At 44.0% G+C, this 14,831-nt stretch overlaps 1 protein-coding gene and 1 long non-coding RNA gene across 5 annotated transcripts in view; both read left to right on the top strand.

The window, feature by feature from the left end:
• Positions 1 to 888: 888 nt before the first annotated feature.
• LOC139534806 (uncharacterized) lies at positions 889 to 2,099 on the top strand. Of its 2 annotated transcripts, none has more exons than XR_011667014.1 (2): positions 889 to 1,179; positions 1,343 to 2,099. It is a non-coding gene; the product is annotated as an uncharacterized lncRNA (long non-coding RNA). The 2 variants fall into 2 exon arrangements; XR_011667013.1 differs by having other exon boundaries at positions 889 to 1,189.
• A 9,680-nt stretch (positions 2,100 to 11,779) lies between these two features.
• The window catches only part of camta2 (calmodulin binding transcription activator 2), a 155,298-nt gene continuing 152,246 nt past the window's right edge, over positions 11,780 to 14,831 (top strand). Inside the window, exon 1 of one of the 3 annotated variants that reach the window (XM_071334260.1) lies at positions 11,780 to 11,896. The gene's annotated coding sequence lies outside the window, so the exon portion shown is untranslated. The remainder of the gene's footprint in view (positions 11,897 to 14,831) is intronic. The other 2 variants (XM_071334262.1, XM_071334261.1) reach the window with 2 other exon arrangements.

Raw genomic sequence — 14,831 nt, 5'->3', positions numbered from 1 at the left:
CCCGAGCCTTCTGACCAGCTACCTGTGATCTCTCCCGAGCCTTCTGACCAGCTACCTGTGATCTCTCCAGAGCCTTCTGACCAGCTACCTGTGATCTCTCCAGAGCCTTCTGACCAGCTACCTGTGATCTCTCCTGAGCCTTCTGACCAGCTACCTGTGATGCCTTCTGACCAGCTACCTGTGATCTCTCCTGAGCCTTCTGACCAGCTACCTGTGATCTCTCCTGAGCCTTCTGACCAGCTACCTGTGATCTCTCCTGAGCCTTCTGACCAGCTACCTGTGATCTCTCCAGAGCCTTCTGACCAGCTACCTGTGATCTCTCCTGAGCCTTCTGACCAGCTACCTGTGATCTCTCCTGAGCCTTCTGACCAGCTACCTGTGATCTCTCCTGAGCCTTCTGACCAGCTACCTGTGATCTCTCCAGAGCCTTCTGACCAGCTACCTGTGATCTCTCCAGAGCCTTCTGACCAGCTACCTGTGATCTCTCCAGAGCCTTCTGACCAGCTACCTGTGATCTCTCCAGAGCCTTCTGACCAGCTACATGTGATCTCTCCTGAGCCTTCTGACCAGCTACCTGTGATCTCTCCAGAGCCTTCTGACCAGCTACCTGTGATCTCTCCAGAGCCTTCTGACCAGCTACCTGTGATCTCTCCAGAGCCTTCTGACCAGCTACCTGTGATCTCTCCAGAGCCTTCTGACCAGCTACATGTGATCTCTCCAGAGCCTTCTGACCAGCTACCTGTGATCTCTCCAGAGCCTTCTGACCAGCTACCTGTGATCTCTCCAGAGCCTTCTGACCAGCTACCTGTGATCTCTCCAGAGCCTTCTGACCAGCTACCTGTGATCTCTCCAGAGCCTTCTGACCAGCTACCTGTGATCTCTCCAGAGCCTTCTGACCAGCTACCTGTGATCTCTCCAGAGCCTTCTGACCAGCTACCTGTGATCTCTCCAGAGCCTTCTGACCAGCTACCTGTGATCTCTCCAGAGCCTTCTGACCAGCTACCTGTGATCTCTCCAGAGCCTTCTGACCAGCTACCTGTGATCTCTCCAGAGCCTTCTGACCAGCTACCTGTGATCTCTCCAGAGCCTTCTGACCAGCTACATGTGATCTCTCCAGAGCCTTCTGACCAGCTACCTGTGATCTCTCCTGAGCCTTCTGACCAGCTCGGGCCACTGGTGGTAATATACTGTATGCAATATGTAAACCTTCACTATGCCTGTCTGATGACATATCACATATTATCCAGTTGGATTTACTGTACCCACTCAAATTCATGTTCTCCCCTCCCTGTAAGAGTCCCAGACAAACTAACCTGTCACTCTGTCCATCCTCTGTCCCCAGGTGAGTCTGCTGGCTATTGAACAGCACATCAACAAACCTGTCCACCCTCTGTCCCCAGGTGAGTCTGCTGGGCTATAGAACAGCACATTAACAAACCTGTCACCCTGTCCACCCTCTGTCCCCAGGTGAGTCTGCTGGACTATAGAACAGCACATTAACAAACCTGTCACCCTGTCCACCCTCTGTCCCCAGGTGAGTCTGCTGGACTATAGAACAGCACATTAACAAACCTGTCACCCTGTCCACCCTCTGTCCCCAGGTGAGTCTGCTGGACTATAGAACTCTACAGCAACACATCAACAAACACGGTGTCAGCTATCAGCAGACTGCAGAAGGATGCAACTATCAAGACTTTTCATTGGCCAGATGTGGGGGCTGATCACCAAACACAAACTGTTCTACAAACTACTCATGTACATTTAAGTTGTTACAAAACAATAAGTTACTATGGTAACTTAAACAACATGTTTCATAGGCTGTTCTCATTTGAACTACTATGGTAACTATGGTAACTATGCAGACTTTCTCCATCAAGACTCTTGCTGCTTTGGACTCAAATCAATGAAAATCTCATTTCAAGGGTGAATTCATGTTTATTCATGTATTCACAGTGCCTTGACTTTTTCCACATTGTTAGCCTGAATGTAAAATGTATTAAATAGATTGTTTCCCATCACTAGCCTACACACAGAACTCCATTATGTGAAAGTGGAATGTTTGACATTTCTTCCAATTAAAAATGAAAAGCTGAAATGTATTGAGTCAATAAGTATTCAACTCCTTTGTTATGACAAGGAGCCTACATAAGTTCAGGAGTAGAAATGTGCTTAACAAGTCACGTAAGTTGCAGGAACTCTGAATGACTGCCTCATCTCTGTACCCCACACATACAATTATCTATAAGGGCCCTCAGTTGAGCAGTGGATTTCAAACACAGATTCAACCACAAAGACCAGGGAGGATTTATAATGCCTCACAAAGAAGGGCACCTATTGGTAGATGGGTTAAAAAAAAGCAGATATTGAATATCCCTTTGAGCATGGTGAAGTTATTAATTACATGTTGGATAGTGTATCAATACACCCAGTCACTACAAAGATACCGGTGTCCTTCCTAACTCAGTTGCCGGAGAGGAAGGAAATCGCTCAGGTATTTCACCATGAGGCCAATGATGACTTTGAAACATTTATAGTTGAATGGCTGTGATGGGAGAACACTGAGGATGGATCAACATGGTTACTCCACAATACTAACCTAAATGACAGAGTGAAAAGGAAGCATGTACAGCATAAAAATATTCCTAAACATGCATCATGTTTGCAACAAGGCACTAAAGTAATACTGCAAAAGAATGTGGCAAAGCAATTAACTTTGTCCTGAATACAAGGTGGCAAATCCACTCTTCATATTGTCAAGCATGGTGGTGGCTACATCATGTTATGGGTATGCTTGTAATTGTTAAGGACAGGAGTTTTTCTGGATAAAAAAACTAATAAATGGAACTAAGCACAGGCAAAATCCTTTCGTAAAACCTGGTCGTCTGCGTTCCACCAGACACAGGGAGATTAATTCACCTTCCAGCAGGACAATAATCTAAAACAAAAGGCCAAATCTACACCGGAGTTGCTTACCAAGATGACAAGTAGACGGTTCCTGAGTGGCCGACTTCCAGTTTTGACTTAAATCTACGGCAGACCTGGAAATGGTTGTCTAGCAACGGGCAAATGTTGCACAACCCAGGTGTGGGAAGCTCTTAGAGGTTTACCCAGAAAGCCTCACAGCTCTTAGAGGTTTACCCAGAAAGACTCACAGCTCTTAGAGGTTTACCCAGAAAGACTCACAGCTCTTAGAGGTTTACCCAGAAAGACTCACAGCTCTTAGACATTTACCCAGAAACACTCACAGCTCTTAGAGGTTACCCAGAAAGACTCACAGCTCTTAGAGGTTTACCCAGAAACACTCACAGCTCTTAGAGGTTTACCCAGAAAGACTCACAGCTTTTAGAGACTTACCCAGAAAGACTCACAGCTCTTAGAGACTTACCCAGAAACACTCACAGCTCTTAGAGGTTTACCCAGAAACACTCACAGCTGTAATCACTGCCAAAGGAGCTTCTACAAAGTATTGACTCGAGGGGTGTGAATACCTATGTAAATGAGATGTTTCTGGGTTTAATTTTTAATACATCTGTAAAAATGTATAAAAACATGTTTTCACTTTGTCAAAATGGCGTATTGCGTGTAGATAGATGAGAAAAACAATATTTAATCAATCTTGAATTCAGACTGTAACAACAAAATGTAATAAGTCAAGGGGTCTGAATACTTTCTGAACGCTCTGTATAAGACGTGACACAGGTGTGCTAACTAAAATATATAATCACAGGCAAGCCTGAAGAAGAGGACAGACACATGAATATAACTTGGCTATTGTATGAATGACTGGTTACATAAAATACATGTTAAATGGCTAGGAGCCAGATAAGGAGACTCTTGCTGTAATCAAAAGGAAAGGTACCCCTGAAGGACCCAATATTCAGTTAGGCAGCTCGAAGCAGATGTGTCCCAGCATGCAGTGGTCTGATAGGGAGATGACAATACATACATGATGTACCTCTCATCACCAAAGCCATGTTAGCATTTGCTGCACATGTTGCTGCACAACAATTGTTAGTATCATTGATATTTACGGGCAAATTCACATTCATGCTCAAAAAAATAAAGGGAACACTAAAATAACACATCCTAGATCTGAATGAATGAAATATTCTTATTAAATACTTTTTTCTTTACATAGTTGAATGTGCTGACAACAAAATCACACAAAAATTATCAATGGAAATCAAATGTATCAACCCATGGAGGTCTGGATTTGGAGTCACACTCAAAATTAAAGTGGAAAACCACACTACAGGCTGATCCAACTTTGATGTAATGTCCTTAAAACAAGTCAAAATGAGGCTCAGTAGTGTGTGTGGCCTCCACGTGCCTGTATGACCTCCCTACAACGCCTGGGCATGCTCCTGATGAGGTGGCGGATGGTCTCCTGAGGGATCTCCTCCTAGACCTGGACTAAAGCAGCCGCAAACTCCTGGACAGTCTGTGGTGCAACGTGGCGTTGGTGGATGGAGCGAGACATGATGTCCCAGATGTGCTCAATTGGATTCAGGTCTGGGGAACGGGCGGGCCAGTCCATAGCATCAATGCCTTCCTCTTGCAGGAACTGCTGACACACTCCAGCCACATGAGGTCTAGCATTGTGTTGCATTAGGAGGAACCCAGGGCCAACCGTACCAGCATATGGTCTCACAAGGGGTCTGAGGATCTCATCTCGGTACCTAATGGCAGTCAGGCTACCTCTGGCGAGCACATGGAGGGCTGTGCGGCCCCCCAAAGAAATGCCACCCCACACCATGACTGACCCACCGCCAAACCGGTCATGCTGGAGGATGTTGCAGGCAGCAGAACGTTCTCCACGGCGTCTCCAGACTCTGTCACGTCTGTCACATGTGCTCAGTGTGAACCTGCTTTCATCTGTGAAGAGCACAGGGCGCCAGTGGCGAATTTGCCAATCTTGGTGTTCTCTGGCAAATGCCAAACGTCCTGCACGGCGTTGGGCTGTAAGCACAACCCCCACCTGTGGACGTCGGGCCCTCATACCACCCTCATTGAGTCTGTTTCTGACCGTTTGAGCAGACACATGCACATTTGTGGCCTGCTGGAGGTCATTTTGCAGGGCTCTGGCAGTGCTCCTCCTGCTCCTCCTTGCACAAAGGCGGAGGTAGCGGTCCTGCTGCTGGGTTGTTGCCCTCCTACGGCCTCCTCCACATCTCCTGATGTACTGGCCTGTCTCCTGGTAGCGCCTCCATGCTCTGGACACTACGCTGACAGACACAGCAAACCTTCTTGCCACAGCTCGCATTGATGTGCCATCCTGGATGAGCTGCACTAACTGAGCCACTTGTGTGGGTTGTAGACTCCGTCTCATGCTACCACTAGAGTGAAAGCACCGCCAGCATTCAAAAGTGACCAAAACATCAGCCAGGAAGCATAGGAACTGAGAAGTGGTCACCACCTGCAGAACCACTCTTTTATTGGGGGTGTCTTGCTAATTGCCTATAATTTCCACCTTTTGTCTATTCCATTTGCACAACAGCATGTGAAATTTATTGTCAAACAGTGTTGCTTCCTAAGTGGACAGTCTGATTTCACAGCAGTGTGATTGACTTGGAGTTACATTGTGTTGTTAAGTGTTCCTTTTATTTTTTTGAGCAGTGTATATGGGCTTGTGGTGGTCTGGTACCATGCTGCTTTCTAGGGATCTTCCCCCCTCCACCTGAAATGCAATGACAACACGAACAATAAGCTAAGTCAGTCAGTCATTTGGCTAACTAGCCTAATTAAAAACACCGTGCACAATCTTAAAACAAATTATACCAAAAACAATGCAGCATATTTGCCAACTTTTTCAATCAGTAAACAGGCAGTGAAACGAATTAGTTTGGCAAAAAAGTGCAAGCAAATATATATTTTTCATTGTCTAGAAACCTAACATTATTAGCTACAGTGATGGTGGGAGTTTTCCCCCCAGCAGTTTCAATTTAACTAACGTTAGCTAACTACATGTTGTTGACAGCTAGCGAATGGCATTTAAATCAACTTGATCAATCAGATGGTTAACTAGTACATCCATGTGTTTCCCCCTCGCATCTAAAGCTGCCTGGTGAAGCTAACTTTAGCCAGTTGATAGTAAGGGTTCATGTCAGAAGCCAGCTCGCTAAAGTGGGTGGGTATAATTTGTGGAAAGTTCAAACAGGAATCTGTTCCAAAAACTTCGTAAAGTAGAAGGTTGCTAACAAACAACGCATACAAAGTAACATGATCAATCCACCTAGCTAACCAGCTGCCGAATAGGCATCAACTCACCATGTAACCTATTCTTAATGTTAGTTGATGGGCCAACAGAGTGAGGACAGACATTTTTCAGACATGGTGCGTAAATAGCACACTCCCTACCCGGTATTTTATTCTGCCGCTATACAACTTTGTATGCGTTGTTTGTTGGCAACCTTGTTATTTACGAAGTTTTTGGAACAGATTCCTGTTGAAACGTCCCACAAATTAAACCCACCCCGCTAAAGTTGACGTCAGAGTTCGTCTGAACTATAGCGTTTATATTTCACATGATAAACAAACTACTGTCATGCCTTTTCACAACAACAACAAAAAATATGTACAAATATAAAAATAAGATGATTACCTTCAAGTAGATCGTTTTATTCTAATACTTCAGGCCGAATAACGTTACTTTGTAGAAATGATTTATCTTCCAAGCTACTTCTTGAGATTGTATAGTTGGGCTAATCCAGCCAATGGTTGCAGCAACAGGCAGCAGTGGTTTGGGCTGATTGGTCAGGACTAAAAGGTAATGCCCCCAATGCGCAAACCATTTTATTTTGCCTGCGAATCTCTTTCTACAAACGTACAAAACTTGTGAATCTTTGTTCATGAATCTTTGGTACTGTGACAACAGTGACAGAACTCCCAGCGCAGATTAACAATCTGCAGGTGTGTTTTTGATTCACAGCAGAATAGTGATAGTCGTAAATGGACTTGTAATAACTCAGAAAATAAATTATGCTTAAAAATCCTATTGAATGTATTCAAATGTCAAGTTACAAGTTTGTAACGGTTGTAAAAAATGATCACATCATTACCACTCATAGGGTTCTGGGTCCATGTGTTTATGGATCATTCCTACTCATAGGGTTCTGGGTCCATGTGTTTATGGATCATTCCTACTCATAGGGTTCTGGGTCCATGTGTTTATGGATCATTACCACTCATAGGGTTCTGGGTCCATGTGTTTATGGATCATTCCTACTCATAGGGTTCTGGGTCCATGTGTTTATGGATCATTCCTACTCATAGGGTTCTGGGTCCGTGTGTTTATGGATCATTCCTACTCATAGGGTTCTGGGTCCGTGTGTTTATGGATCATTCCTACTCATAGGGTTCTGGGTCCATGTGTTTATGGATCATTCCTACTCATAGGGTTCTGGGTCCATGTGTTTATGGATCATTCCTACTCATAGGGTTCTGGGTCCATGTGTTTATGGATCATTCCTACTCATAGGGTTCTGGGTCCGTGTGTTTATGGATCATTCCTACTCATAGGGTTCTGGGTCCATGTGTTTATGGATCATTCCTACTCATAGGGTTCTGGGTCCATGTGTTTATGGATCATTCCTACTCATAGGGTTCTGGGTCCATGTGTTTATGGATCATTCCTACTCATAGGGTTCTGGGTCCGTGTGTTTATGGATCATTCCTACTCATAGGGTTCTGGGTCCGTGTGTTTATGGATCATTCCCACTCATAGGGTTCTGGGTCCATGTGTTTATGGATCATTCCTACTCATAGGGTTCTGGGTCCATGTGTTTATGGATCATTCCTACTCATAGGGTTCTGGGTCCATGTGTTTATGGATCATTCCTACTCATAGGGTTCTGGGTCCATGTGTTTATGGATCATTCCTACTCATAGGGTTCTGGGTCCGTGTGTTTATGGATCATTCCTACTCATAGGGTTCTGGGTCCATGTGTTTATGGATCATTCCTACTCATAGGGTTCTGGGTCCATGTGTTTATGGATCATTCCTACTCATAGGGTTCTGGGTCCGTGTGTTTATGGATCATTCCTACTCATAGGGTTCTGGGTCCATGTGTTTATGGATCATTCCTACTCATAGGGTTCTGGGTCCATGTGTTTATGGATCATTCCTACTCATAGGGTTCTGGGTCCATGTGTTTATGGATCATTCCTACTCATAGGGTTCTGGGTCCGTGTGTTTATGGATCATTCCTACTCATAGGGTTCTGGGTCCATGTGTTTATGGATCATTCCTACTCATAGGGTTCTGGGTCCGTGTGTTTATGGATCATTCCTACTCATAGGGTTCTGGGTCCATGTGTTTATGGATCATTCCTACTCATAGGGTTCTGGGTCCATGTGTTTATGGATCATTACCACTCATAGGGTTCTGGGTCCGTGTGTTTATGGATCATTCCTACTCATAGGGTTCTGGGTCCATGTGTTTATGGATCATTCCTACTCATAGGGTTCTGGGTCCATGTGTTTATGGATCATTCCTACTCATAGGGTTCTGGGTCCGTGTGTTTATGGATCATTCCTACTCATAGGGTTCTGGGTCCATGTGTTTATGGATCATTCCTACTCATAGGGTTCTGGGTCCATGTGTTTATGGATCATTCATACTCATAGGGTTCTGGGTCCATGTGTTTATGGATCATTCCTACTCATAGGGCTCTGGGTCCATGTGTTTATGGATCATTCCTACTCATAGGGTTCTGGGTCCGTGTGTTTATGGATCATTCCTACTCATAGGGTTCTGGGTCCATGTGTTTATGGATCATTCCTACTCATAGGGTTCTGGGTCCGTGTGTTTATGGATCATTCCTACTCATAGGGTTCTGGGTCTGTGTGTTTATGGATCATTCCTACTCATAGGGTTCTGGGTCCATGTGTTTATGGATCATTCCTACTCATAGGGTTCTGGGTCCATGTGTTTATGGATCATTCCTACTCATAGGGTTCTGGGTCCATGTGTTTATGGATCATTCCTACTCATAGGGTTCTGGGTCCGTGTGTTTATGGATCATTCCTACTCATAGGGTTCTGGGTCCGTGTGTTTATGGATCATTCCTACTCATAGGGTTCTGGGTCCATGTGTTTATGGATCATTCCTACTCATAGGGTTCTGGGTCCGTGTGTTTATGGATCATTCCTACTCATAGGGTTCTGGGTCCATGTGTTTATGGATCATTCCTACTCATAGGGTTCTGGGTCCATGTGTTTATGGATCATTCCTACTCATAGGGTTCTGGGTCCATGTGTTTATGGATCATTCCTACTCATAGGGTTCTGGGTCCATGTGTTTATGGATCATTCCTACTCATAGGGTTCTGGGTCCATGTGTTTATGGATCATTCCCACTCATAGGGTTCTGGGTCCATGTGTTTATGGATCATTCCTATTTCCTTTCATCTGACCGCGCATCATCATTATTATCCCAAACTGCTGCAGGATTATTTTCCTCCTGTAACAAAAGGAGTCAGATTAAGATCCAACATCTGTGAATGGCCATGGCTAAGTCAGGGGAAGTTGTACCATTATGTTCATGATTCATGTTGTTAAGCCTTGAAGCTGTTTTACATTGATATTTTACATTGTTAACATAGTGGCTGTTTTACTCAGGGTTATTTTTTTATTTTGTATTCCACTCAGATGGAATATTATGATTGTCCAGGTGAGGACTGATAACCTATAGCAGGTATCACGAGGACTGATAACCTATAGCAGGTATCATGAGGACTGATAACCTATAGCAGGTATCATGAGGACTGATAACCTATAGCAGGTATCACGAGGACCGATAACCTATAGCAGGTATCACGAGGACTGATAACCTATAGCAGGTATCACGAGGACTGATAACCTATAGCAGGTATCACGAGGACTGATAACCTATAGCAGGTATCATGAGGACTGATAACCTATAGCAGGTATCATGAGGACTGATAACCTATAGCAGGTATCATGAGGACTGATAACCTATAATGATATAACATAAAGGTGATTGTGTCCATGCTTCCCTCTGTCTGAGGAAAAGTACAGATTATTTTGGTTATTCTAATTTCATATAAAATGTTATGTATTTTCTTTTTGTATTTGTATTTTTTAGCTTGAGTAAAACTAATGTCTGGTTGACAACGTGTCAGATAAAGCTTCCTAGACATAGTGGTTCCATGTGTTGTATCCTGAGTTGTCCTCTAGATGGCAGTGCTCCATGTGTTGTATCCTGAGTTGTCCTCTAGATGGCAGTGCTCCATGTGTTGAAATGGTGTAATAATGCACACTGATAAATTACATTAACTGGCTGCAGACATGGAGGATACTTTAAATATAAGTTGTCCCTATCAACAGATCTAGGATCAGAGTCCCCTACCTCCAATCCTGACCTGAGCCATTAGAGGGATGATACATATCTGACCATGTATCAGTGGTCAGCTGATGTGTAATCATGTCTGGTGGATAGTAGTGCTACCCCAGTAGTAACCTGTGATGTTAAAGCTCCAGGTCAGCTAGAGAAGATAAGCCTGTTGAATAATCATCCATGACAGGAAAACTTGAATCAAATTAAAGTTTGAAGAAAACATGAATATTGATATTTATTCTCAACTATTTATTCCACACAAGCTGAGTACGTAAAGTAATGGGGAAGCTGTTCATAGTCCTTCTATAATGATGATGGTGTGTAACTAACTGTGGATACATAGTCCTTCTATAATGATGATGGTGTGTAACTGTGGATACATAGTCCTTCTATAATGATGATGGTGTGTAACTGTGGATACCTAGTCCTTCTATAATGATGATGGTGTGTAACTAACTGTGGATACATAGTCCTTCTATAATGATGATGGTGTTTAACTGTGGATACATAGTCCTTCTATAATGATGATGGTGTGTAACTAACTGTGGATACATAGTCCTTCTATAATGATGATGGTGTGTAACTAACTGTGGATACATAGTCCTTATATAATGATGATGTGTTTAACTGTGGATACATAGTCCTTCTATAATGATGATGGTGTGTAACTGTGGATACATAGTCCTTATATAATGATGATGTGTGTAACTGTGGATACATAGTCCTTCTATAATGATGATGGTGTGTAACTAACTGTGGATACATAGTCCTTCTATAATGATGATGGTGTGTAACTGTGGATACATAGTCCTTCTATAATGATGATGGTGTGTAACTAACTGTGGATACATAGTCCTTCTATAATGATGATGGTGTGTAACTAACTGTGGATACATAGTCCTTCTATAATGATGATGGTGTATAACTAACTGTGGATACATAGTCCTTCTATAATGATGATGGTGTGTAACTAACTGTGGATACATAGTCCTTCTATAATGATGATGGTGTGTAACTAACTGTGGATACATAGTCCTTCTATAATGATGATGGTGTGTAACTAACTGTGGATACATAGTCCTTCTATAATGATGATGGTGTGTAACTGGATAAAGCTGGGGACTGTTGTAGAATATGGTAACTGTAATATTATGGCTAGAATTAATTATTATTATTAGATAATCTACAGCTAGGAACTGTACTGACTACTAGGTAGGCTATTCACCAGAGTGAGGCCCTTCTCTCTCTGCATCTCCCTGGATCCCTACATCACACGTCTTCCTGGCTGTCTACTCTTTTTTCTCCATCCCGTTCTCTTTTTCTGTCCTCTCCTCCTGTCTCTCCGTCCCACTCTCCACTCCTCCTTATTGACCTGTCTCCCTCCGAGACCAGACCGCTATTTCCCTTTCTGGCTCACCTCCCTTACTTTCTTCTTTACATAATCCGACAATCTCTCTCTCTCTCACTCTCACTCTCTCTATCTACGGAGTGACGTCGGTGTTAAGAAGAAGATGGCGGCGCCAGGAAAGGCGGAAGGTGGTAAGTCTTGGTCCTCTCCATTCTGTTCTGGCTTTCTGGTTGTTTTGGGTGCGCTGTCAACGGTCCGGCATCGGGTCTGTCGCCGGTGACCAGACTCCGGGTCGGAGAGGCTAGGTGTGTCGGGTGGATGTCTCCTCTTAGAGAGTACTTGGATCTGACAACGCTAGATAGCGACAGATCGCCATTTCAACAATAAAATACACACCATTAAATGCCACTATGCGAATAAGCATCCCATATTATGATGATGTGTTGTCTAGCTGTTGTTGTCTATTGTATCAGTGATTTAATGTTGTTATTTGGTGCTGAGATAGTTAGATGTTGCTAGTTGGTTAGGCACCGTCGGTAGCAATGCTTTTTGAGCTCCGGGCGAAGGGAAGGAAGCTGAGTGGTTTTAGCCGGTGGATGGGAATCCAGGGGAGGGCAGGGACAGCAGGCGAGCCGCCGGACTGGGCCTAGCCACCGGAGGATACCTGACAGCTGGGTGTGTCGGTGTACCGGGGGTCGGTAAACATGATAAACATGACACACACACACACACACACACACACCATGTTGTGTTGTCACTTGTCAGAGAGAGTTGACAGCCGTGGTGGTGTCGTCCAGGCGTGGTTTACAGGGGCAATCCATAGTTGCTACATCAATGTTGGGATATATAAATGAATGATACGTACCCATTGAAGAATATAACCATTAAATGCCTCATAAGCTTAGTTCAACCCATCAGAACCCAAATATAAGTGTGTTATACTCCAATGGTTGTAAACAAAGTAATGTAAACAAACACTAGATGGCCTCCAAACATGGTTGAAACTGTTACTTTGATATCAGGGATGGTCAGTCCTTGAATCCATAGCTCTGTCGATTTGAGAGTGGTCATATTTCTCCAGCCCCAACCCTCAGCGTTTTACCAAAACGGGTGGGGAGGACACTTTGTTATTGTTTCAACTGCTGAATGCTGCTTTAACAGTTGTGATGTCAGTGGGACTTTGAACTGTTTTTTTTACTAAGAATTAGTTTATATTAAACATCCACATTTCTAACTGCTGTAATTCAGCTGAATTACTGTCTTTGAGGATTGCCAGCTGGTTTGTTCACTTGATATTCCTGTTTGTGTTTACTGAGAGTCTCGTCTCTGTCTGTCTGTCTGTCTGTGTGTGTGTGTGTGTGTGTGTCTGTGTGTGTGTGTACTCTTCATTAACTAATTGATAAAGGGGATACTGTTACACGCTGTGGGCCGATCCCTGCTCTACTTGTCAAATCAAATCAAATTTTATTTGTCACATGCGCCAAATACAACAGGTGTAGACCTTACAGTGAAATGCTTACTTACAAGCCCTTAACCAACAATGCAGTTTTAAGAAAATACCTAAAAAATAAGTAAGAGATAATAATAATAAATAATTAAAGAGCAGCAGTAAATAACAATAGTGGGGCTATATACAGGGTGTACCGGTACAGAGTCAATGTGGAGGCTATATACAGGGTGTTACGGTACAGAGTCAATGTGGAGGCTATATACAGGGTGTTACGGTACAGAGTCAATGTGGAGGCTATATACAGGGGGTACCGGTACAGAGTCAATGTGGAGGCTATATACAGGGGGTACCGGTACAGAGTCGATGTGGAGGCTATATACAGGGGGTACCGGTACAGAGTCAATGTGGAGGCTATATACAGGGGTACCGGTACAGAGTCAATGTGGAGGCTATATACAGGGGGTACCGGTACAGAGTCAATGTGGAGGCTATATACAGGGTGTTACGGTACAGAGTCAATGTGGAGGCTATATACAGGGTGTTACGGTACAGAGTCAATGTGGAGGCTATATACAGGGTGTTACGGTACAGAGTCAATGTGGAGGCTATATACAGGGGGTACCGATACAGAGTCAATGTGGAGGCTATATACAGGTGGTACCGGTACAGAGTCAATGTGGAGGCTATATACAGGGGGTACTGGTACAGAGTCAATGTGGAGGCTATATACAGGGTGTTACAGTACAGAGTCAATGTGGAGGCTATATACAGGGTGTTACGGTACAGAGACAATGTGGAGGCTATATACAGGGGGTACTGGTACAGAGTCAATGTGGAGGCTATATACAGGGTGTTACAGTACAGAGTCAATGTGGAGGCTATATACAGGGGTACTGGTACAGAGTCAATGTGGAGGCTATATACAGGGGGTACTGGTACAGAGTCAATGTGGAGGCTATATACAGGGTGTTACGGTACAGAGTCAATGTGGAGGCTATATACAGGGTGTTACGGTACAGAGTCAATGTGGAGGCTATATACAGGGTGTTACAGTACAGAGTCAATGTGGAGGCTATATACAGGGTGTTACGGTACAGAGTCAATGTGGAGGCTATATACAGGGTGTTACGGTACAGAGTCAATGTGGAGGCTATATACAGGGTGTTACAGTACAGAGTCAATGTGGAGGCTATATACAGGGTGTTACGGTACAGAGTCAATGTGGAGGCTATATACAGGGGGTACTGGTACAGAGTCAATGTGGAGGCTATATACAGGGGGTACCGGTACAGAGTCAATGTGGAGGCTATATACAGGGGGTACCGGTACAGAGTCAATGTGGAGGCTATATACAGGGGGTACCGGTACAGAGTCAATGTGGAGGCTATATACAGGGTGTTACGGTACAGAGTCAATGTGGAGGCTATATACAGGGGGTACTGGTACAGAGTCAATGTGGAGGCTATATACAGGGTGTTACAGTACAGAGTCAATGTGGAGGCTATATACAGGGTGTTACGGTACAGAGACAATGTGGAGGCTATATACAGGGGGTACTGGTACAGAGTCAATGTGGAGGCTATATACAGGGTGTTACAGTACAGAGTCAATGTGGAGGCTATATACAGGGGTACTGGTACAGAGTCAATGTGGAGGCTATATACAGGGGGTACTGG

Source organism: Salvelinus alpinus, chromosome 11, assembly GCF_045679555.1.
Source record: "Salvelinus alpinus chromosome 11, SLU_Salpinus.1, whole genome shotgun sequence".
Taxonomy (NCBI): Eukaryota; Metazoa; Chordata; class Actinopteri; order Salmoniformes; family Salmonidae; genus Salvelinus; species Salvelinus alpinus.
The sequence above is the reverse complement of the archived record's forward strand: the minus strand, read 5'-3'. Positions and strand labels throughout refer to the sequence as shown.